General features: G+C 45.0%; 18 non-coding genes and 1 pseudogene across 18 annotated transcripts; all 19 read right to left on the bottom strand.

The window, feature by feature from the left end:
- Positions 1–129: 129 nt before the first annotated feature.
- Positions 130–320, bottom strand: LOC141188161 (U2 spliceosomal RNA). The gene has a single exon (XR_012262279.1). It is a non-coding gene; the product is annotated as a U2 spliceosomal RNA (small nuclear RNA).
- A 1,120-nt stretch (positions 321–1,440) lies between these two features.
- LOC141188173 (U2 spliceosomal RNA) lies at positions 1,441–1,631 on the bottom strand. The gene has a single exon (XR_012262290.1). It is a non-coding gene; the product is annotated as a U2 spliceosomal RNA (small nuclear RNA).
- A 1,121-nt stretch (positions 1,632–2,752) lies between these two features.
- On the bottom strand, positions 2,753–2,943 carry LOC141188185 (U2 spliceosomal RNA). The gene has a single exon (XR_012262302.1). It is a non-coding gene; the product is annotated as a U2 spliceosomal RNA (small nuclear RNA).
- Positions 2,944–4,063: 1,120 nt separating this feature from the next.
- Positions 4,064–4,254, bottom strand: LOC141188241 (U2 spliceosomal RNA). The gene has a single exon (XR_012262352.1). It is a non-coding gene; the product is annotated as a U2 spliceosomal RNA (small nuclear RNA).
- Positions 4,255–5,374: 1,120 nt separating this feature from the next.
- LOC141188197 (U2 spliceosomal RNA) lies at positions 5,375–5,565 on the bottom strand. Its single transcript, XR_012262313.1, has one exon. It is a non-coding gene; the product is annotated as a U2 spliceosomal RNA (small nuclear RNA).
- A 1,120-nt stretch (positions 5,566–6,685) lies between these two features.
- On the bottom strand, positions 6,686–6,876 carry LOC141188363 (U2 spliceosomal RNA). The gene has a single exon (XR_012262463.1). It is a non-coding gene; the product is annotated as a U2 spliceosomal RNA (small nuclear RNA).
- A 1,120-nt stretch (positions 6,877–7,996) lies between these two features.
- Positions 7,997–8,187, bottom strand: LOC141188209 (U2 spliceosomal RNA). Its single transcript, XR_012262324.1, has one exon. It is a non-coding gene; the product is annotated as a U2 spliceosomal RNA (small nuclear RNA).
- Positions 8,188–9,307: 1,120 nt separating this feature from the next.
- LOC141188486 (U2 spliceosomal RNA) lies at positions 9,308–9,498 on the bottom strand. Its single transcript, XR_012262575.1, has one exon. It is a non-coding gene; the product is annotated as a U2 spliceosomal RNA (small nuclear RNA).
- A 1,120-nt stretch (positions 9,499–10,618) lies between these two features.
- On the bottom strand, positions 10,619–10,809 carry LOC141188221 (U2 spliceosomal RNA). Its single transcript, XR_012262335.1, has one exon. It is a non-coding gene; the product is annotated as a U2 spliceosomal RNA (small nuclear RNA).
- Positions 10,810–11,929: 1,120 nt separating this feature from the next.
- On the bottom strand, positions 11,930–12,120 carry LOC141188606 (U2 spliceosomal RNA). The gene has a single exon (XR_012262688.1). It is a non-coding gene; the product is annotated as a U2 spliceosomal RNA (small nuclear RNA).
- Positions 12,121–13,240: 1,120 nt separating this feature from the next.
- LOC141188233 (U2 spliceosomal RNA) lies at positions 13,241–13,431 on the bottom strand. Its single transcript, XR_012262346.1, has one exon. It is a non-coding gene; the product is annotated as a U2 spliceosomal RNA (small nuclear RNA).
- Positions 13,432–14,551: 1,120 nt separating this feature from the next.
- On the bottom strand, positions 14,552–14,733 carry LOC141185736 (U2 spliceosomal RNA). Its single transcript, XR_012260367.1, has one exon. It is a non-coding gene; the product is annotated as a U2 spliceosomal RNA (small nuclear RNA).
- Positions 14,734–15,257: 524 nt separating this feature from the next.
- Positions 15,258–15,373, bottom strand: LOC141186143 (U2 spliceosomal RNA; annotated as a pseudogene).
- Positions 15,374–16,493: 1,120 nt separating this feature from the next.
- Positions 16,494–16,685, bottom strand: LOC141185522 (U2 spliceosomal RNA). Its single transcript, XR_012260177.1, has one exon. It is a non-coding gene; the product is annotated as a U2 spliceosomal RNA (small nuclear RNA).
- Positions 16,686–17,805: 1,120 nt separating this feature from the next.
- On the bottom strand, positions 17,806–17,996 carry LOC141188248 (U2 spliceosomal RNA). Its single transcript, XR_012262358.1, has one exon. It is a non-coding gene; the product is annotated as a U2 spliceosomal RNA (small nuclear RNA).
- Positions 17,997–19,116: 1,120 nt separating this feature from the next.
- On the bottom strand, positions 19,117–19,307 carry LOC141184400 (U2 spliceosomal RNA). The gene has a single exon (XR_012259159.1). It is a non-coding gene; the product is annotated as a U2 spliceosomal RNA (small nuclear RNA).
- A 1,120-nt stretch (positions 19,308–20,427) lies between these two features.
- Positions 20,428–20,618, bottom strand: LOC141188260 (U2 spliceosomal RNA). The gene has a single exon (XR_012262369.1). It is a non-coding gene; the product is annotated as a U2 spliceosomal RNA (small nuclear RNA).
- Positions 20,619–21,737: 1,119 nt separating this feature from the next.
- On the bottom strand, positions 21,738–21,928 carry LOC141188272 (U2 spliceosomal RNA). Its single transcript, XR_012262380.1, has one exon. It is a non-coding gene; the product is annotated as a U2 spliceosomal RNA (small nuclear RNA).
- A 1,120-nt stretch (positions 21,929–23,048) lies between these two features.
- Positions 23,049–23,237, bottom strand: LOC141185863 (U2 spliceosomal RNA). Its single transcript, XR_012260461.1, has one exon. It is a non-coding gene; the product is annotated as a U2 spliceosomal RNA (small nuclear RNA).
- Between the last annotated feature and the right edge of the window lie 351 nt (positions 23,238–23,588).

Consider the following 23,588-nt stretch of genomic DNA (forward strand, 5'->3'; position numbering starts at 1 on the left):
TTAACATGAAAAATCCAATGAGGAGAAGAAAAGCAAAGCCAAAGAGTCCATCCCAAAATCCGACAAACAAGCAAAATGAACAAAAAGCATTGAATTCAATTCTTTCTGATTTTAGAAACTGCATTAAAGAAGGGGTGCACCGGTCCTGGAGATACTGCAATACCAGGTCAATGCGTGGAGTGGACAGAGCAAGCTCTTTTTCCATCTCCCTGTTCTAAAAATCCATTTAATATATGGTCCCCAGATAGGGGACGTATCAGATATTAAACTGATAAGAACAGATACTACACTTGATCTTAGCCAAAAGGCCGAGAAGCGATAACCAGAATTGGTTTCCGACTACGGTGCCACCCAAGGATTCTGAAAAGTCCATTTGTGGAGATGGCCACCTGGACTCCCGTTAAGAAGACATGCTGTCAACCTCTAGATCCCTCACATGCCTGCACTTTTCGGCTTGCTGCTGCTGCAATCCACGCGTTTTAGATCTGCATAACTCCACCTCTTTTAGCACAGTACCCTCAACCCCCGGCTGTTCCCACCCGCCTCAACACCGTTGGAAGGGAGGAGAACCAATTAAGGCGGGGGGGGGGTGGAACGAGCAGCTGTCTACCCTTAGCAGGAGGGTTGCTGATTAATTACCTCTCCTGCTGCTGCTGCTGCTGGCTGTCCAGCAGCAGACTGAAGGTGGCTGCTGCTGTGCGCAGGTATATAAAGGCTCAGAGCCTATTATGACACGCGCAGCCAGCGTTCCATTGCCACATTCCGTCTACTGCAGGCGGGATACCTGGATGGCTGAATGTCACTGAGAAGCTCACAGAGACCGCCATAAGCAACAGTTTAAAAGAATGCCACAGACTAATCAACCAAACTTTTTGGGTTGGTTTCTCTTTTATAGTCTGCAGGCATTAAATGAAAGAAGTCAGTGTTCCAGCAGAGGGAGACAACGTTTCAGAAAAGGCATTGTAGCAAACCAAAAAAGAAATTTTAAGCGCAGCAGAGTAACCAGCTCACATACCTGTTAGCTCAGGTGAGTTTAAAAGGCTGCTGTTGATAACAAGGGCATTTGCTAAATAGATGGTGTGTGTGCAACAATATACTGAAAGGTCAATTATATTGTGCAGCTTATCTCACCACCTGTAGTTATTTAGGTGAAAGCTCCAAAATGCTTGCCTAATATGTCTGTTTATCCAAAAGGAAGTATAGAGGGAGAGCTAGATAGATAGCATTGCATTACATTACATTACATGGCAATGCAATGCACAGTTGCTGAAGTTGAACCAAAATGAGCTTGTCATCTGGCTTCTGCAACTTTTAACATGAAAAATCCAATGAGGAGAAGAAAAGCAAAGCCAAAGAGTCCATCCCAAAATCCGACAAACAAGCAAAATGAACAAAAAGCATTGAATTCAATTCTTTCTGATTTTAGAAACTGCATTAAAGAAGGGGTGCACCGGTCCTGGAGATACTGCAATACCAGGTCAATGCGTGGAGTGGACAGAGCAAGCTCTTTTTCCATCTCCCTGTTCTAAAAATCCATTTAATATATGGTCCCCAGATAGGGGACGTATCAGATATTAAACTGATAAGAACAGATACTACACTTGATCTTAGCCAAAAGGCCGAGAAGCGATAACCAGAATTGGTTTCCGACTACGGTGCCACCCAAGGATTCTGAAAAGTCCATTTGTGGAGATGGCCACCTGGACTCCCGTTAAGAAGACATGCTGTCAACCTCTAGATCCCTCACATGCCTGCACTTTTCGGCTTGCTGCTGCTGCAATCCACGCGTTTTAGATCTGCATAACTCCACCTCTTTTAGCACAGTACCCTCAACCCCCGGCTGTTCCCACCCGCCTCAACACCGTTGGAAGGGAGGAGAACCAATTAAGGCGGGGGGGGGGGTGGAACGAGCAGCTGTCTACCCTTAGCAGGAGGGTTGCTGATTAATTACCTCTCCTGCTGCTGCTGCTGCTGGCTGTCCAGCAGCAGACTGAAGGTGGCTGCTGCTGTGCGCAGGTATATAAAGGCTCAGAGCCTATTATGACACGCGCAGCCAGCGTTCCATTGCCACATTCCGTCTACTGCAGGCGGGATACCTGGATGGCTGAATGTCACTGAGAAGCTCACAGAGACCGCCATAAGCAACAGTTTAAAAGAATGCCACAGACTAATCAACCAAACTTTTTGGGTTGGTTTCTCTTTTATAGTCTGCAGGCATTAAATGAAAGAAGTCAGTGTTCCAGCAGAGGGAGACAACATTTCAGAAAAGGCATTGTAGCAAACCAAAAAAGAAATTTTAAGCGCAGCAGAGTAACCAGCTCACATACCTGTTAGCTCAGGTGAGTTTAAAAGGCTGCTGTTGATAACAAGGGCATTTGCTAAATAGATGGTGTGTGTGCAACAATATACTGAAAGGTCAATTATATTGTGCATCTTATCTCACCACCTGTAGTTATTTAGGTGAAAGCTCCAAAATGCTTGCCTAATATGTCTGTTTATCCAAAAGGAAGTATAGAGGGAGAGCTAGATAGATAGCATTGCATTACATTACATTACATGGCAATGCAATGCACAGTTGCTGAAGTTGAACCAAAATGAGCTTGTCATCTGGCTTCTGCAACTTTTAACATGAAAAATCCAATGAGGAGAAGAAAAGCAAAGCCAAAGAGTCCATCCCAAAATCCGACAAACAAGCAAAATGAACAAAAAGCATTGAATTCAATTCTTTCTGATTTTAGAAACTGCATTAAAGAAGGGGTGCACCGGTCCTGGAGATACTGCAATACCAGGTCAATGCGTGGAGTGGACAGAGCAAGCTCTTTTTCCATCTCCCTGTTCTAAAAATCCATTTAATATATGGTCCCCAGATAGGGGACGTATCAGATATTAAACTGATAAGAACAGATACTACACTTGATCTTAGCCAAAAGGCCGAGAAGCGATAACCAGAATTGGTTTCCGACTACGGTGCCACCCAAGGATTCTGAAAAGTCCATTTGTGGAGATGGCCACCTGGACTCCCGTTAAGAAGACATGCTGTCAACCTCTAGATCCCTCACATGCCTGCACTTTTCGGCTTGCTGCTGCTGCAATCCACGCGTTTTAGATCTGCATAACTCCACCTCTTTTAGCACAGTACCCTCAACCCCCGGCTGTTCCCACCCGCCTCAACACCGTTGGAAGGGAGGAGAGCCAATTAAGGCGGGGGGGGGGTGGAACGAGCAGCTGTCTACCCTTAGCAGGAGGGTTGCTGATTAATTACCTCTCCTGCTGCTGCTGCTGCTGGCTGTCCAGCAGCAGACTGAAGGTGGCTGCTGCTGTGCGCAGGTCTATAAATGCTCAGAGCCTATTATGACACGCGCAGCCAGCGTTCCATTGCCACATTCCGTCTACTGCAGGCGGGATACCTGGATGGCTGAATGTCACTGAGAAGCTCACAGAGACCGCCATAAGCAACAGTTTAAAAGAATGCCACAGACTAATCAACCAAACTTTTTGGGTTGGTTTCTCTTTTATAGTCTGCAGGCATTAAATGAAAGAAGTCAGTGTTCCAGCAGAGGGAGACAACGTTTCAGAAAAGGCATTGTAGCAAACCAAAAAAGAAATTTTAAGCGCAGCAGAGTAACCAGCTCACATACCTGTTAGCTCAGGTGAGTTTAAAAGGCTGCTGTTGATAACAAGGGCATTTGCTAAATAGATGGTGTGTGTGCAACAATATACTGAAAGGTCAATTATATTGTGCAGCTTATCTCACCACCTGTAGTTATTTAGGTGAAAGCTCCAAAATGCTTGCCTAATATGTCTGTTTATCCAAAAGGAAGTATAGAGGGAGAGCTAGATAGATAGCATTGCATTACATTACATTACATGGCAATGCAATGCACAGTTGCTGAAGTTGAACCAAAATGAGCTTGTCATCTGGCTTCTGCAACTTTTAACATGAAAAATCCAATGAGGAGAAGAAAAGCAAAGCCAAAGAGTCCATCCCAAAATCCGACAAACAAGCAAAATGAACAAAAAGCATTGAATTCAATTCTTTCTGATTTTAGAAACTGCATTAAAGAAGGGGTGCACCGATCCTGGAGATACTGCAATACCAGGTCAATGCGTGGAGTGGACAGAGCAAGCTCTTTTTCCATCTCCCTGTTCTAAAAATCCATTTAATATATGGTCCCCAGATAGGGGACGTATCAGATATTAAACTGATAAGAACAGATACTACACTTGATCTTAGCCAAAAGGCCGAGAAGCGATAACCAGAATTGGTTTCCGACTACGGTGCCACCCAAGGATTCTGAAAAGTCCATTTGTGGAGATGGCCACCTGGACTCCCGTTAAGAAGACATGCTGTCAACCTCTAGATCCCTCACATGCCTGCACTTTTCGGCTTGCTGCTGCTGCAATCCACGCGTTTTAGATCTGCATAACTCCACCTCTTTTAGCACAGTACCCTCAACCCCCGGCTGTTCCCACCCGCCTCAACACCGTTGGAAGGGAGGAGAACCAATTAAGGCGGGGGGGGGGTGGAACGAGCAGCTGTCTACCCTTAGCAGGAGGGTTGCTGATTAATTACCTCTCCTGCTGCTGCTGCTGCTGGCTGTCCAGCAGCAGACTGAAGGTGGCTGCTGCTGTGCGCAGGTATATAAAGGCTCAGAGCCTATTATGACACGCGCAGCCAGGGTTCCATTGCCACATTCCGTCTACTGCAGGCGGGATACCTGGATGGCTGAATGTCACTGAGAAGCTCACAGAGACCGCCATAAGCAACAGTTTAAAAGAATGCCACAGACTAATCAACCAAACTTTTTGGGTTGGTTTCTCTTTTATAGTCTGCAGGCATTAAATGAAAGAAGTCAGTGTTCCAGCAGAGGGAGACAACGTTTCAGAAAAGGCATTGTAGCAAACCAAAAAAGAAATTTTAAGCGCAGCAGAGTAACCAGCTCACATACCTGTTAGCTCAGGTGAGTTTAAAAGGCTGCTGTTGATAACAAGGGCATTTGCTAAATAGATGGTGTGTGTGCAACAATATACTGAAAGGTCAATTATATTGTGCAGCTTATCTCACCACCTATAGTTATTTAGGTGAAAGCTCCAAAATGCTTGCCTAATATGTCTGTTTATCCAAAAGGAAGTATAGAGGGAGAGCTAGATAGATAGCATTGCATTACATTACATTACATGGCAATGCAATGCACAGTTGCTGAAGTTGAACCAAAATGAGCTTGTCATCTGGCTTCTGCAACTTTTAACATGAAAAATCCAATGAGGAGAAGAAAAGCAAAGCCAAAGAGTCCATCCCAAAATCCGACAAACAAGCAAAATGAACAAAAAGCATTGAATTCAATTCTTTCTGATTTTAGAAACTGCATTAAAGAAGGGGTGCACCGGTCCTGGAGATACTGCAATACCAGGTCAATGCGTGGAGTGGACAGAGCAAGCTCTTTTTCCATCTCCCTGTTCTAAAAATCCATTTAATATATGGTCCCCAGATAGGGGACGTATCAGATATTAAACTGATAAGAACAGATACTACACTTGATCTTAGCCAAAAGGCCGAGAAGCGATAACCAGAATTGGTTTCCGACTACGGTGCCACCCAAGGATTCTGAAAAGTCCATTTGTGGAGATGGCCACCTGGACTCCCGTTAAGAAGACATGCTGTCAACCTCTAGATCCCTCACATGCCTGCACTTTTCGGCTTGCTGCTGCTGCAATCCACGCGTTTTAGATCTGCATAACTCCACCTCTTTTAGCACAGCACCCTCAACCCCCGGCTGTTCCCACCCGCCTCAACACCGTTGGAAGGGAGGAGAGCCAATTAAGGCGGGGGGGGGGTGGAACGAGCAGCTGTCTACCCTTAGCAGGAGGGTTGCTGATTAATTACCTCTCCTGCTGCTGCTGCTGCTGGCTGTCCAGCAGCAGACTGAAGGTGGCTGCTGCTGTGCGCAGGTCTATAAATGCTCAGAGCCTATTATGACACGCGCAGCCAGCGTTCCATTGCCACATTCCGTCTACTGCAGGCGGGATACCTGGATGGCTGAATGTCACTGAGAAGCTCACAGAGACCGCCATAAGCAACAGTTTAAAAGAATGCCACAGACTAATCAACCAAACTTTTTGGGTTGGTTTCTCTTTTATAGTCTGCAGGCATTAAATGAAAGAAGTCAGTGTTCCAGCAGAGGGAGACAACGTTTCAGAAAAGGCATTGTAGCAAACCAAAAAAGAAATTTTAAGCGCAGCAGAGTAACCAGCTCACATACCTGTTAGCTCAGGTGAGTTTAAAAGGCTGCTGTTGATAACAAGGGCATTTGCTAAATAGATGGTGTGTGTGCAACAATATACTGAAAGGTCAATTATATTGTGCAGCTTATCTCACCACCTGTAGTTATTTAGGTGAAAGCTCCAAAATGCTTGCCTAATATGTCTGTTTATCCAAAAGGAAGTATAGAGGGAGAGCTAGATAGATAGCATTGCATTACATTACATTACATGGCAATGCAATGCACAGTTGCTGAAGTTGAACCAAAATGAGCTTGTCATCTGGCTTCTGCAACTTTTAACATGAAAAATCCAATGAGGAGAAGAAAAGCAAAGCCAAAGAGTCCATCCCAAAATCCGACAAACAAGCAAAATGAACAAAAAGCATTGAATTCAATTCTTTCTGATTTTAGAAACTGCATTAAAGAAGGGGTGCACCGATCCTGGAGATACTGCAATACCAGGTCAATGCGTGGAGTGGACAGAGCAAGCTCTTTTTCCATCTCCCTGTTCTAAAAATCCATTTAATATATGGTCCCCAGATAGGGGACGTATCAGATATTAAACTGATAAGAACAGATACTACACTTGATCTTAGCCAAAAGGCCGAGAAGCGATAACCAGAATTGGTTTCCGACTACGGTGCCACCCAAGGATTCTGAAAAGTCCATTTGTGGAGATGGCCACCTGGACTCCCGTTAAGAAGACATGCTGTCAACCTCTAGATCCCTCACATGCCTGCACTTTTCGGCTTGCTGCTGCTGCAATCCACGCGTTTTATATCTGCATAACTCCACCTCTTTTAGCACAGTACCCTCAACCCCCGGCTGTTCCCACCCGCCTCAACACCGTTGGAAGGGAGGAGAACCAATTAAGGCGGGGGGGGGGTGGAACGAGCAGCTGTCTACCCTTAGCAGGAGGGTTGCTGATTAATTACCTCTCCTGCTGCTGCTGCTGCTGGCTGTCCAGCAGCAGACTGAAGGTGGCTGCTGCTGTGCGCAGGTATATAAAGGCTCAGAGCCTATTATGACACGCGCAGCCAGGGTTCCATTGCCACATTCCGTCTACTGCAGGCGGGATACCTGGATGGCTGAATGTCACTGAGAAGCTCACAGAGACCGCCATAAGCAACAGTTTAAAAGAATGCCACAGACTAATCAACCAAACTTTTTGGGTTGGTTTCTCTTTTATAGTCTGCAGGCATTAAATGAAAGAAGTCAGTGTTCCAGCAGAGGGAGACAACGTTTCAGAAAAGGCATTGTAGCAAACCAAAAAAGAAATTTTAAGCGCAGCAGAGTAACCAGCTCACATACCTGTTAGCTCAGGTGAGTTTAAAAGGCTGCTGTTGATAACAAGGGCATTTGCTAAATAGATGGTGTGTGTGCAACAATATACTGAAAGGTCAATTATATTGTGCAGCTTATCTCACCACCTATAGTTATTTAGGTGAAAGCTCCAAAATGCTTGCCTAATATGTCTGTTTATCCAAAAGGAAGTATAGAGGGAGAGCTAGATAGATAGCATTGCATTACATTACATTACATGGCAATGCAATGCACAGTTGCTGAAGTTGAACCAAAATGAGCTTGTCATCTGGCTTCTGCAACTTTTAACATGAAAAATCCAATGAGGAGAAGAAAAGCAAAGCCAAAGAGTCCATCCCAAAATCCGACAAACAAGCAAAATGAACAAAAAGCATTGAATTCAATTCTTTCTGATTTTAGAAACTGCATTAAAGAAGGGGTGCACCGGTCCTGGAGATACTGCAATACCAGGTCAATGCGTGGAGTGGACAGAGCAAGCTCTTTTTCCATCTCCCTGTTCTAAAAATCCATTTAATATATGGTCCCCAGATAGGGGACGTATCAGATATTAAACTGATAAGAACAGATACTACACTTGATCTTAGCCAAAAGGCCGAGAAGCGATAACCAGAATTGGTTTCCGACTACGGTGCCACCCAAGGATTCTGAAAAGTCCATTTGTGGAGATGGCCACCTGGACTCCCGTTAAGAAGACATGCTGTCAACCTCTAGATCCCTCACATGCCTGCACTTTTCGGCTTGCTGCTGCTGCAATCCACGCGTTTTAGATCTGCATAACTCCACCTCTTTTAGCACAGCACCCTCAACCCCCGGCTGTTCCCACCCGCCTCAACACCGTTGGAAGGGAGGAGAGCCAATTAAGGCGGGGGGGGGGTGGAACGAGCAGCTGTCTACCCTTAGCAGGAGGGTTGCTGATTAATTACCTCTCCTGCTGCTGCTGCTGCTGGCTGTCCAGCAGCAGACTGAAGGTGGCTGCTGCTGTGCGCAGGTCTATAAATGCTCAGAGCCTATTATGACACGCGCAGCCAGCGTTCCATTGCCACATTCCGTCTACTGCAGGCGGGATACCTGGATGGCTGAATGTCACTGAGAAGCTCACAGAGACCGCCATAAGCAACAGTTTAAAAGAATGCCACAGACTAATCAACCAAACTTTTTGGGTTGGTTTCTCTTTTATAGTCTGCAGGCATTAAATGAAAGAAGTCAGTGTTCCAGCAGAGGGAGACAACGTTTCAGAAAAGGCATTGTAGCAAACCAAAAAAGAAATTTTAAGCGCAGCAGAGTAACCAGCTCACATACCTGTTAGCTCAGGTGAGTTTAAAAGGCTGCTGTTGATAACAAGGGCATTTGCTAAATAGATGGTGTGTGTGCAACAATATACTGAAAGGTCAATTATATTGTGCAGCTTATCTCACCACCTGTAGTTATTTAGGTGAAAGCTCCAAAATGCTTGCCTAATATGTCTGTTTATCCAAAAGGAAGTATAGAGGGAGAGCTAGATAGATAGCATTGCATTACATTACATTACATGGCAATGCAATGCACAGTTGCTGAAGTTGAACCAAAATGAGCTTGTCATCTGGCTTCTGCAACTTTTAACATGAAAAATCCAATGAGGAGAAGAAAAGCAAAGCCAAAGAGTCCATCCCAAAATCCGACAAACAAGCAAAATGAACAAAAAGCATTGAATTCAATTCTTTCTGATTTTAGAAACTGCATTAAAGAAGGGGTGCACCGATCCTGGAGATACTGCAATACCAGGTCAATGCGTGGAGTGGACAGAGCAAGCTCTTTTTCCATCTCCCTGTTCTAAAAATCCATTTAATATATGGTCCCCAGATAGGGGACGTATCAGATATTAAACTGATAAGAACAGATACTACACTTGATCTTAGCCAAAAGGCCGAGAAGCGATAACCAGAATTGGTTTCCGACTACGGTGCCACCCAAGGATTCTGAAAAGTCCATTTGTGGAGATGGCCACCTGGACTCCCGTTAAGAAGACATGCTGTCAACCTCTAGATCCCTCACATGCCTGCACTTTTCGGCTTGCTGCTGCTGCAATCCACGCGTTTTATATCTGCATAACTCCACCTCTTTTAGCACAGTACCCTCAACCCCCGGCTGTTCCCACCCGCCTCAACACCGTTGGAAGGGAGGAGAACCAATTAAGGCGGGGGGGGGGTGGAACGAGCAGCTGTCTACCCTTAGCAGGAGGGTTGCTGATTAATTACCTCTCCTGCTGCTGCTGCTGCTGGCTGTCCAGCAGCAGACTGAAGGTGGCTGCTGCTGTGCGCAGGTATATAAAGGCTCAGAGCCTATTATGACACGCGCAGCCAGGGTTCCATTGCCACATTCCGTCTACTGCAGGCGGGATACCTGGATGGCTGAATGTCACTGAGAAGCTCACAGAGACCGCCATAAGCAACAGTTTAAAAGAATGCCACAGACTAATCAACCAAACTTTTTGGGTTGGTTTCTCTTTTATAGTCTGCAGGCATTAAATGAAAGAAGTCAGTGTTCCAGCAGAGGGAGACAACGTTTCAGAAAAGGCATTGTAGCAAACCAAAAAAGAAATTTTAAGCGCAGCAGAGTAACCAGCTCACATACCTGTTAGCTCAGGTGAGTTTAAAAGGCTGCTGTTGATAACAAGGGCATTTGCTAAATAGATGGTGTGTGTGCAACAATATACTGAAAGGTCAATTATATTGTGCAGCTTATCTCACCACCTGTAGTTATTTAGGTGAAAGCTCCAAAATGCTTGCCTAATATGTCTGTTTATCCAAAAGGAAGTATAGAGGGAGAGCTAGATAGATAGCATTGCATTACATTACATTACATGGCAATGCAATGCACAGTTGCTGAAGTTGAACCAAAATGAGCTTGTCATCTGGCTTCTGCAACTTTTAACATGAAAAATCCAATGAGGAGAAGAAAAGCAAAGCCAAAGAGTCCATCCCAAAATCCGACAAACAAGCAAAATGAACAAAAAGCATTGAATTCAATTCTTTCTGATTTTAGAAACTGCATTAAAGAAGGGGTGCACCGGTCCTGGAGATACTGCAATACCAGGTCAATGCGTGGAGTGGACAGAGCAAGCTCTTTTTCCATCTCCCTGTTCTAAAAATCCATTTAATATATGGTCCCCAGATAGGGGACGTATCAGATATTAAACTGATAAGAACAGATACTACACTTGATCTTAGCCAAAAGGCCGAGAAGCGATAACCAGAATTGGTTTCCGACTACGGTGCCACCCAAGGATTCTGAAAAGTCCATTTGTGGAGATGGCCACCTGGACTCCCGTTAAGAAGACATGCTGTCAACCTCTAGATCCCTCACATGCCTGCACTTTTCGGCTTGCTGCTGCTGCAATCCACGCGTTTTAGATCTGCATAACTCCACCTCTTTTAGCACAGCACCCTCAACCCCCGGCTGTTCCCACCCGCCTCAACACCGTTGGAAGGGAGGAGAGCCAATTAAGGCGGGGGGGGGGTGGAACGAGCAGCTGTCTACCCTTAGCAGGAGGGTTGCTGATTAATTACCTCTCCTGCTGCTGCTGCTGCTGGCTGTCCAGCAGCAGACTGAAGGTGGCTGCTGCTGTGCGCAGGTCTATAAATGCTCAGAGCCTATTATGACACGCGCAGCCAGCGTTCCATTGCCACATTCCGTCTACTGCAGGCGGGATACCTGGATGGCTGAATGTCACTGAGAAGCTCACAGAGACCGCCATAAGCAACAGTTTAAAAGAATGCCACAGACTAATCAACCAAACTTTTTGGGTTGGTTTCTCTTTTATAGTCTGCAGGCATTAAATGAAAGAAGTCAGTGTTCCAGCAGAGGGAGACAACGTTTCAGAAAAGGCATTGTAGCAAACCAAAAAAGAAATTTTAAGCGCAGCAGAGTAACCAGCTCACATACCTGTTAGCTCAGGTGAGTTTAAAAGGCTGCTGTTGATAACAAGGGCATTTGCTAAATAGATGGTGTGTGTGCAACAATATACTGAAAGGTCAATTATATTGTGCAGCTTATCTCACCACCTGTAGTTATTTAGGTGAAAGCTCCAAAATGCTTGCCTAATATGTCTGTTTATCCAAAAGGAAGTATAGAGGGAGAGCTAGATAGATAGCATTGCATTACATTACATTACATGGCAATGCAATGCACAGTTGCTGAAGTTGAACCAAAATGAGCTTGTCATCTGGCTTCTGCAACTTTTAACATGAAAAATCCAATGAGGAGAAGAAAAGCAAAGCCAAAGAGTCCATCCCAAAATCCGACAAACAAGCAAAATGAACAAAAAGCATTGAATTCAATTCTTTCTGATTTTAGAAACTGCATTAAAGAAGGGGTGCACCGATCCTGGAGATACTGCAATACCAGGTCAATGCGTGGAGTGGACAGAGCAAGCTCTTTTTCCATCTCCCTGTTCTAAAAATCCATTTAATATATGGTCCCCAGATAGGGGACGTATCAGATATTAAACTGATAAGAACAGATACTACACTTGATCTTAGCCAAAAGGCCGAGAAGCGATAACCAGAATTGGTTTCCGACTACGGTGCCACCCAAGGATTCTGAAAAGTCCATTTGTGGAGATGGCCACCTGGACTCCCGTTAAGAAGACATGCTGTCAACCTCTAGATCCCTCACATGCCTGCACTTTTCGGCTTGCTGCTGCTGCAATCCACGCGTTTTAGATCTGCATAACTCCACCTCTTTTAGCACAGTACCCTCAACCCCCGGCTGTTCCCACCCGCCTCAACACCGTTGGAAGGGAGGAGAACCAATTAAGGCGGGGGGGGGGTGGAACGAGCAGCTGTCTACCCTTAGCAGGAGGGTTGCTGATTAATTACCTCTCCTGCTGCTGCTGCTGCTGGCTGTCCAGCAGCAGACTGAAGGTGGCTGCTGCTGTGCGCAGGTATATAAAGGCTCAGAGCCTATTATGACACGCGCAGCCAGGGTTCCATTGCCACATTCCGTCTACTGCAGGCGGGATACCTGGATGGCTGAATGTCACTGAGAAGCTCACAGAGACCGCCATAAGCAACAGTTTAAAAGAATGCCACAGACTAATCAACCAAACTTTTTGGGTTGGTTTCTCTTTTATAGTCTGCAGGCATTAAATGAAAGAAGTCAGTGTTCCAGCAGAGGGAGACAACGTTTCAGAAAAGGCATTGTAGCAAACCAAAAAAGAAATTTTAAGCGCAGCAGAGTAACCAGCTCACATACCTGTTAGCTCAGGTGAGTTTAAAAGGCTGCTGTTGATAACAAGGGCATTTGCTAAATAGATGGTGTGTGTGCAACAATATACTGAAAGGTCAATTATATTGTGCAGCTTATCTCACCACCTGTAGTTATTTAGGTGAAAGCTCCAAAATGCTTGCCTAATATGTCTGTTTATCCAAAAGGAAGTATAGAGGGAGAGCTAGATAGATAGCATTGCATTACATTACATTACATGGCAATGCAATGCACAGTTGCTGAAGTTGAACCAAAATGAGCTTGTCATCTGGCTTCTGCAACTTTTAACATGAAAAATCCAATGAGGAGAAGAAAAGCAAAGCCAAAGAGTCCATCCCAAAATCCGACAAACAAGCAAAATGAACAAAAAGCATTGAATTCAATTCTTTCTGATTTTAGAAACTGCATTAAAGAAGGGGTGCACCGGTCCTGGAGATACTGCAATACCAGGTCAATGCGTGGAGTGGACAGAGCAAGCTCTTTTTCCATCTCCCTGTTCTAAAAATCCATTTAATATATGGTCCCCAGATAGGGGACGTATCAGATATTAAACTGATAAGAACAGATACTACACTTGATCTTAGCCAAAAGGCCGAGAAGCGATAACCAGAATTGGTTTCCGACTACGGTGCCACCCAAGGATTCTGAAAAGTCCATTTGTGGAGATGGCCACCTGGACTCCCGTTAAGAAGACATGCTGTCAACCTCTAGATCCCTCACATGCCTGCACTTTTCGGCTTGCTGCTGCTGCAATCCACGCGTTTTAGATCTGCATAACTCCACCTCTTTTAGCACAGTACCCTCAACCCCCGGCTGTTCCCACCCGCCTCAACACCGTTGGAAGGGAGGAGAACCAATTAAGGCGGGGGGGGGGTGGAACGAGCAGCTGTCTACCCTTAGCAGGAGGGTTGCTGATTAATTACCTCTCCTGCTGCTGCTGCTGCTGGCTGTCCAGCAGCAGACTGAAGGTGGTTGCTGCTGTGCGCAGGTATATAAAGGCTCAGAGCCTATTATGACACGCGCAGCCAGCGTTCCATTGCCACATTCCGTCTACTGCAGGCGGGATACCTGGATGGCTGAATGTCACTGAGAAGCTCACAGAAACCGCCATAAGCAACAGTTTAAAAGAATGCCACAGACTAATCAACCAAACTTTTTGGGTTGGTTTCTCTTTTATAGTCTGCAGGCATTAAATGAAAGAAGTCAGTGTTCCAGCAGAGGGAGACAACGTTTCAGAAAAGGCATTGTAGCAAACCAAAAAAGAAATTTTAAGCGCAGCAGAGTAACCAGCTCACATACCTGTTAGCTCAGGTGAGTTTAAAAGGCTGCTGTTGATAACAAGGGCATTTGCTAAATAGATGGTGTGTGTGCAACAATATACTGAAAGGTCAATTATATTGTGCAGCTTATCTCACCACCTGTAGTTATTTAGGTGAAAGCTCCAAAATGCTTGCCTAATATGTCTGTTTATCCAAAAGGAAGTATAGAGGGAGAGCTAGATAGATAGCATTGCATTACATTACATTACATGGCAATGCAATGCACAGTTGCTGAAGTTGAACCAAAATGAGCTTGTCATCTGGCTTCTGCAACTTTTAACATGAAAAATCCAATGAGGAGAAGAAAAGCAAAGCCAAAGAGTCCATCCCAAAATCCGACAAACAAGCAAAATGAACAAAAAGCATTGAATTCAATTCTTTCTGATTTTAGAAACTGCATTAAAGAAGGGGTGCACCGGTCCTGGAGATACTGCAATACCAGGTCAATGCGTGGAGTGGACAGAGCAAGCTCTTTTTCCATCTCCCTGTTCTAAAAATCCATTTAATATATGGTCCCCAGATAGGGGACGTATCAGATATTAAACTGATAAGAACAGATTTTTTGATTGAAGGTGCATCCAAGGCACTGAAAAATGTGACCGAAGTCACACCAAAACAGCGCACGAGGCGAGGATTCATGTGGACCCTTCCCGGAGGAGAGGGTCCCCAATAAACCATCCCCATCCCTCCGAGCCAGAAGGCCACAGCGAGGGTCAGGGATCTCCGATGCTCTCCCTAGCCGAAGCCGGAGAAGAGCCGTTTTCGTGCTCCCAGCTTCCATCTAGGCTGCCACCCTAGTGGAGCTGGAGCCTGTGTTGGTTTCTCAGCCCAAAGCTGACCGGACCTCCGACCGGGTTTATAAAAATTCCCCTTCCTAGCCCGGAGGCCAGGAATAGGGGGGGTTGCTCAGAAAGTATGATTGGCAAAGGTGCGGCGTGCTACGAAGCCAAGTCTTTCTGGGGTTCCCAGTCCCAGTAAGCTTGGACTCCCACCAGGGCGCCTACTCCTGGGGCACATTGCTCCAAAGCCCTCACACTTACACAGCCTAGTGACTTCGATCCTGGAGGGCCATGTTTTCCATCAGATAACTCTATGAGCCACCTAGCGTACTAACAAGTGCACCAAACCAGTGTGTAATATGCATCAATTTACTAGGGCAGCCCAAGGACAAAACTGCCTTTTCAAAAGATACTACACTTGATCTTAGCCAAAAGGCCGAGAAGCGATAACCAGAATTGATTTCCGACTACGGTGCCACCCAAGGATTCTGAAAAGTCCATTTGTGGAGATGGCCACCTGGATTCCCGTTAAGAAGACATGCTGTCAACCTCTAGATCCCTCACATGCCTGCACTTTTCGGCTTGCTGCTGCTGCAATCCACGCGTTTTAGATCTGCATAACTCCACCTCTTTTAGCACAGTACCCTCAACCCCCGGCTGTTCCCACCCGCCTCAACACCGTTGGAAGGGAGGAGAACCAATTAAGGCGGGGGGGGGGTGGAACGAGCAGCTGTCTACCCTTAGCAGGAGGGTTGCTGATTAATTACCTCTCCTGCTGCTGCTGCTGCTGGCTGTCCAGCAGCAGACTGAAGGTGGCTGCTGCTGTGCGCAGGTATATAAAGGCTCAGAGCCTATTATGACACGCGCAGCCAGCGTTCCATTGCCACATTCCGTCTACTGCAGGCGGGATACCTGGATGGCTGAATGTCACTGAGAAGCTCACAGAGACCGCCATAAGCAACAGTTTAAAAGAATGCCACAGACTAATCAACCAAACTTTTTGGGTTGGTTTCTCTTTTATAGTCTGCAGGCATTAAATGAAAGAAGTCAGTGTTCCAGCAGAGGGAGACAACGTTTCAGAAAAGGCATTGTAGCAAACCAAAAAAGAAATTTTAAGCGCAGCAGAGTAACCAGCTCACATACCTGTTAGCTCAGGTGAGTTTAAAAGGCTGCTGTTGATAACAAGGGCATTTGCTAAATAGATGGTGTGTGTGCAACAATATACTGAAAGGTCAATTATATTGTGCAGCTTATCTCACCACCTGTAGTTATTTAGGTGAAAGCTCCAAAATGCTTGCCTAATATGTCTGTTTATCCAAAAGGAAGTATAGAGGGAGAGCTAGATAGATAGCATTGCATTACATTACATTACATGGCAATGCAATGCACAGTTGCTGAAGTTGAACCAAAATGAGCTTGTCATCTGGCTTCTGCAACTTTTAACATGAAAAATCCAATGAGGAGAAGAAAAGCAAAGCCAAAGAGTCCATCCCAAAATCCGACAAACAAGCAAAATGAACAAAAAGCATTGAATTCAATTCTTTCTGATTTTAGAAACTGCATTAAAGAAGGGGTGCACCGGTCCTGGAGATACTGCAATACCAGTTCAATGCGTGGAGTGGACAGAGCAAGCTCTTTTTCCATCTCCCTGTTCTAAAAATCCATTTAATATATGGTCCCCAGATAGGGGACGTATCAGATATTAAACTGATAAGAACAGATACTACACTTGATCTTAGCCAAAAAGGCCGAGAAGCGATAACCAGAATTGGTTTCCGACTACGGTGCCACCCAAGGATTCTGAAAAGTCCATTTGTGGAGATGGCCACCTGGACTCCCGTTAAGAAGACATGCTGTCAACCTCTAGATCCCTCACATGCCTGCACTTTTCGGCTTGCTGCTGCTGCAATCCACGCGTTTTAGATCTGCATAACTCCACCTCTTTTAGCACAGTACCCTCAACCCCCGGCTGTTCCCACCCGCCTCAACACCGTTGGAAGGGAGGAGAACCAATTAAGGCGGGGGGGGGGTGGAACGAGCAGCTGTCTACCCTTAGCAGGAGGGTTGCTGATTAATTACCTCTCCTGCTGCTGCTGCTGCTGGCTGTCCAGCAGCAGACTGAAGGTGGCTGCTGCTGTGCGCAGGTATATAAAGGCTCAGAGCCTATTATGACACGCGCAGCCAGCGTTCCATTGCCACATTCCGTCTACTGCAGGCGGGATACCTGGATGGCTGAATGTCACTGAGAAGCTCACAGAGACCGCCATAAGCAACAGTTTAAAAGAATGCCACAGACTAATCAACCAAACTTTTTGGGTTGGTTTCTCTTTTATAGTCTGCAGGCATTAAATGAAAGAAGTCAGTGTTCCAGCAGAGGGAGACAACGTTTCAGAAAAGGCATTGTAGCAAACCAAAAAAGAAATTTTAAGCGCAGCAGAGTAACCAGCTCACATACCTGTTAGCTCAGGTGAGTTTAAAAGGCTGCTGTTGATAACAAGGGCATTTGCTAAATAGATGGTGTGTGTGCAACAATATACTGAAAGGTCAATTATATTGTGCAGCTTATCTCACCACCTGTAGTTATTTAGGTGAAAGCTCCAAAATGCTTGCCTAATATGTCTGTTTATCCAAAAGGAAGTATAGAGGGAGAGCTAGATAGATAGCATTGCATTACATTACATTACATGGCAATGCAATGCACAGTTGCTGAAGTTGAACCAAAATGAGCTTGTCATCTGGCTTCTGCAACTTTTAACATGAAAAATCCAATGAGGAGAAGAAAAGCAAAGCCAAAGAGTCCATCCCAAAATCCGACAAACAAGCAAAATGAACAAAAAGCATTGAATTCAATTCTTTCTGATTTTAGAAACTGCATTAAAGAAGGGGTGCACCGGTCCTGGAGATACTGCAATACCAGGTCAATGCGTGGAGTGGACAGAGCAAGCTCTTTTTCCATCTCCCTGTTCTAAAAATCCATTTAATATATGGTCCCCAGATAGGGGACGTATCAGATATTAAACTGATAAGAACAGATACTACACTTGATCTTAGCCAAAAGGCCGAGAAGCGATAACCAGAATTGGTTTCCGACTACGGTGCCACCCAAGGATTCTGAAAAGTCCATTTGTGGAGATGGCCACCTGGACTCCCGTTAAGAAGACATGCTGTCAACCTCTAGATCCCTCACATGCCTGCACTTTTCGGCTTGCTGCTGCTGCAATCCACGCGTTTTAGATCTGCATAACTCCACCTCTTTTAGCACAGTACCCTCAACCCCCGGCTGTTCCCACCCGCCTCAACACCGTTGGAAGGGAGGAGAACCAATTAAGGCGGGGGGGGGGTGGAACGAGCAGCTGTCTACCCTTAGCAGGAGGGTTGCTGATTAATTACCTCTCCTGCTGCTGCTGCTGCTGGCTGTCCAGCAGCAGACTGAAGGTGGCTGCTGCTGTGCGCAGGTATATAAAGGCTCAGAGCCTATTATGACACGCGCAGCCAGCGTTCCATTGCCACATTCCGTCTACTGCAGGCGGGATACCTGGATGGCTGAATGTCACTGAGAAGCTCACAGAGACCGCCATAAGCAACAGTTTAAAAGAATGCCACAGACTAATCAACCAAACTTTTTGGGTTGGTTTCTCTTTTATAGTCTGCAGGCATTAAATGAAAGAAGTCAGTGTTCCAGCAGAGGGAGACAACGTTTCAGAAAAGGCATTGTAGCAAACCAAAAAAGAAATTTTAAGCACAGCAGAGTAACCAGCTCACATACCTGTTAGCTCAGGTGAGTTTAAAAGGCTGCTGTTGATAACAAGGGCATTTGCTAAATAGATGGTGTGTGTGCAACAATATACTGAAAGGTCAATTATATTGTGCAGCTTATCTCACCACCTGTAGTTATTTAGGTGAAAGCTCCAAAATGCTTGCCTAATATGTCTGTTTATCCAAAAGGAAGTATAGAGGGAGAGCTAGATAGATAGCATTGCATTACATTACATTACATGGCAATGCAATGCACAGTTGCTGAAGTTGAACCAAAATGAGCTTGTCATCTGGCTTCTGCAACTTTTAACATGAAAAATCCAATGAGGAGAAGAAAAGCAAAGCCAAAGAGTCCATCCCAAAATCCGACAAACAAGCAAAATGAACAAAAAGCATTGAATTCAATTCTTTCTGATTTTAGAAACTGCATTAAAGAAGGGGTGCACCGGTCCTGGAGATACTGCAATACCAGGTCAATGCGTGGAGTGGACAGAGCAAGCTCTTTTTCCATCTCCCTGTTCTAAAAATCCATTTAATATATGGTCCCCAGATAGAGGACGTATCAGATATTAAACTGATAAGAACAGATACTACACTTGATCTTAGCCAAAAGGCCGAGAAGCGATAACCAGAATTGGTTTCCGACTACGGTGCCACCCAAGGATTCTGAAAAGTCCATTTGTGGAGATGGCCACCTGGACTCCCGTTAAGAAGACATGCTGTCAACCTCTAGATCCCTCACATGCCTGCACTTTTCGGCTTGCTGCTGCTGCAATCCACGCGTTTTAGATCTGCATAACTCCACCTCTTTTAGCACAGTACCCTCAACCCCCGGCTGTTCCCACCCGCCTCAACACCGTTGGAAGGGAGGAGAACCAATTAAGGCGGGGGGGGGGTGGAACGAGCAGCTGTCTACCCTTAGCAGGAGGGTTGCTGATTAATTACCTCTCCTGCTGCTGCTGCTGCTGGCTGTCCAGCAGCAGACTGAAGGTGGCTGCTGCTGTGCGCAGGTATATAAAGGCTCAGAGCCTATTATGACACGCGCAGCCAGCGTTCCATTGCCACATTCCGTCTACTGCAGGCGGGATACCTGGATGGCTGAATGTCACTGAGAAGCTCACAGAGACCGCCATAAGCAACAGTTTAAAAGAATGCCACAGACTAATCAACCAAACTTTTTGGGTTGGTTTCTCTTTTATAGTCTGCAGGCATTAAATGAAAGAAGTCAGTGTTCCAGCAGAGGGAGACACCGTTTCAGAAAAGGCATTGTAGCAAACCAAAAAAGAAATTTTAAGCGCAGCAGAGTAACCAGCTCACATACCTGTTAGCTCAGGTGAGTTTAAAAGGCTGCTGTTGATAACAAGGGCATTTGCTAAATAGGTGGTGTGTGTGCAACAATATACTGAAAGGTCAATTATATTGTGCAGCTTATCTCACCACCTGTAGTTATTTAGGTGAAAGCTCCAAAATGCTTGCCTAATATGTCTGTTTATCCAAAAGGAAGTATAGAGGGAGAGCTAGATAGATAGCATTGCATTACATTACATTACATGGCAATGCAATGCACAGTTGCTGAAGTTGAACCAAAATGAGCTTGTCATCTGGCTTCTGCAACTTTTAACATGAAAAATCCAATGAGGAGAAGAAAAGCAAAGCCAAAGAGTCCATCCCAAAATCCGACAAACAAGCAAAATGAACAAAAAGCATTGAATTCAATTCTTTCTGATTTTAGAAACTGCATTAAAGAAGGGGTGCACCGGTCCTGGAGATACTGCAATACCAGGTCAATGCGTGGAGTGGACAGAGCAAGCTCTTTTTCCATCTCCCTGTTCTAAAAATCCATTTAATATATGGTCCCCAGATAGGGGACGTATCAGATATTAAACTGATAAGAACAGATACTACACTTGATCTTAGCCAAAAGGCCGAGAAGCGATAACCAGAATTGGTTTCCGACTACGGTGCCACCCAAGGATTCTGAAAAGTCCATTTGTGGAGATGGCCACCTGGACTCCCGTTAAGAAGACATGCTGTCAACCTCTAGATCCCTCACATGCCTGCACTTTTCGGCTTGCTGCTGCTGCAATCCACGCGTTTTAGATCTGCATAACTCCACCTCTTTTAGCACAGTACCCTCAACCCCCGGCTGTTCCCACCCGCCTCAACACCGTTGGAAGGGAGGAGAACCAATTAAGGCGGGGGGGGGTGGAACGAGCAGCTGTCTACCCTTAGCAGGAGGGTTGCTGATTAATTACCTCTCCTGCTGCTGCTGCTGCTGGCTGTCCAGCAGCAGACTGAAGGTGGCTGCTGCTGTGCGCAGGTCTATAAAGGCTCAGAGCCTATTATGACACGCGCAGCCAGCGTTCCATTGCCACATTCCGTCTACTGCAGGCGGGATACCTGGATGGCTGAATGTCACTGAGAAGCTCACAGAGACCGCCATAAGCAACAGTTTAAAAGAATGCCACAGACTAATCAACCAAACTTTTTGGGTTGGTTTCTCTTTTATAGTCTGCAGGCATTAAATGAAAGAAGTCAGTGTTCCAGCAGAGGGAGACAACGTTTCAGAAAAGGCATTGTAGCAAACCAAAAAAGAAATTTTAAGCGCAGCAGAGTAACCAGCTCACATACCTGTTAGCTCAGGTGAGTTTAAAAGGCTGCTGTTGATAACAAGGGCATTTGCTAAATAGATGGTGTGTGTGCAACAATATACTGAAAGGTCAATTATATTGTGCAGCTTATCTCACCACCTGTAGTTATTTAGGTGAAAGCTCCAAAATGCTTGCCTAATATGTCTGTTTATCCAAAAGGAAGTATAGAGGGAGAGCTAGATAGATAGCATTGCATTACATTACATTACATGGCAATGCAATGCACAGTTGCTGAAGTTGAACCAAAATGAGCTTGTCATCTGGCTTCTGCAACTTTTAACATGAAAAATCCAATGAGGAGAAGAAAAGCAAAGCCAAAGAGTCCATCCCAAAATCCGACAAACAAGCAAAATGAACAAAAAGCATTGAATTCAATTCTTTCTGATTTTAGAAACTGCATTAAAGAAGGGGTGCACCGGTCCTGGAGATACTGCAATACCAGGTCAATGCGTGGAGTGGACAGAGCAAGCTCTTTTTCCATCTCCCTGTTCTAAAAATCCATTTAATATATGGTCCCCAGATAGGGGACGTATCAGATATTAAACTGATAAGAACAGATACTACACTTGATCTTAGCCAAAAGGCCGAGAAGCGATAACCAGAATTGGTTTCCGACTACGGTGCCACCCAAGGATTCTGAAAAGTCCATTTGTGGAGATGGCCACCTGGACTCCCGTTAAGAAGACATGCTGTCAACCTCTAGATCCCTCACATGCCTGCACTTTTCGGCTTGCTGCTGCTGCAATCCACGCGTTTTAGATCTGCATAACTCCACCTCTTTTAGCACAGTACCCTCAACCCCCGGCTGTTCCCACCCGCCTCAACACCGTTGGAAGGGAGGAGAACCAATTAAGGCGGGGGGGGGGTGGAACGAGCAGCTGTCTACCCTTAGCAGGAGGGTTGCTGATTAATTACCTCTCCTGCTGCTGCTGCTGCTGGCTGTCCAGCAGCAGACTGAAGGTGGCTGCTGCTGTGCGCAGGTATATAAAGGCTCAGAGCCTATTATGACACGCGCAGCCAGCGTTCCATTGCCACATTCCGTCTACTGCAGGCGGGATACCTGGATGGCTGAATGTCACTGAGAAGCTCACAGAGACCGCCATAAGCAACAGTTTAAAAGAATGCCACAGACTAATCAACCAAACTTTTTGGGTTGGTTTCTCTTTTATAGTCTGCAGGCATTAAATGAAAGAAGTCAGTGTTCCAGCAGAGGGAGACAACGTTTCAGAAAAGGCATTGTAGCAAACCAAAAAAGAAATTTTAAGCGCAGCAGAGTAACCAGCTCACATACCTGTTAGCTCAGGTGAGTTTAAAAGGCTGCTGTTGATAACAAGGGCATTTGCTAAATAGATGGTGTGTGTGCAACAATATACTGAAAGGTCAATTATATTGTGCAGCTTATCTCACCACCTGTAGTTATTTAGGTGAAAGCTCCAAAATGCTTGCCTAATATGTCTGTTTATCCAAAAGGAAGTATAGAGGGAGAGCTAGATAGATAGCATTGCATTACATTACATTACATGGCAATGCAATGCACAGTTGCTGAAGTTGAACCAAAATGAGCTTGTCATCTGGCTTCTGCAACTTTTAACATGAAAAATCCAATGAGGAGAAGAAAAGCAAAGCCAAAGAGTCCATCCCAAAATCCGACAAACAAGCAAAATGAACAAAAAGCATTGAATTCAATTCTTTCTGATTTTAGAAACTGCATTAAAGAAGGGGTGCACCGGTCCTGGAGATACTGCAATACCAGGTCAATGCGTGGAGTGGACAGAGCAAGCTCTTTTTCCATCTCCCTGTTCTAAAAATCCATTTAATATATGGTCCCCAGATAGGGGACGTATCAGATATTAAACTGATAAGAACAGATAAGGTTTCAACGCAATTTTATTGATTCCAAAGTATATTTACAAAGGTTTTAAAAAAGAACATTTATAACATTACAATAAAATGATAAAACATGATAATAATTAATTCAAGTTTTTTGTAAAAAACACAATTTACCATCATAAAACCATTGTAACAATTAAGAAAATCATAATTACAGATGTACTTGGGTTTATTTAATTACCACTAATTGTGTTCCATAATTGTACACACCACATAGAAGCCGCTTCTTTTGCTCCATACAGTTTTTTATCTCTGAGATAGTAAATATACATTTCACTTAAAGCAATTTTTATACAGTCTGTTGAATCAATATGATCATGTTTGAAGAGTAAAATATTTCTAACTTTCCACATGGCATTTTTAAAA

The sequence above is a fragment of the Phyllobates terribilis genome, unplaced genomic scaffold (assembly GCF_046119375.1).
Source record: "Phyllobates terribilis strain yellow unplaced genomic scaffold, ASM4611937v1 Scaffold_40__1_contigs__length_11209783, whole genome shotgun sequence".
Classification (NCBI taxonomy): domain Eukaryota; kingdom Metazoa; phylum Chordata; class Amphibia; order Anura; family Dendrobatidae; genus Phyllobates; species Phyllobates terribilis.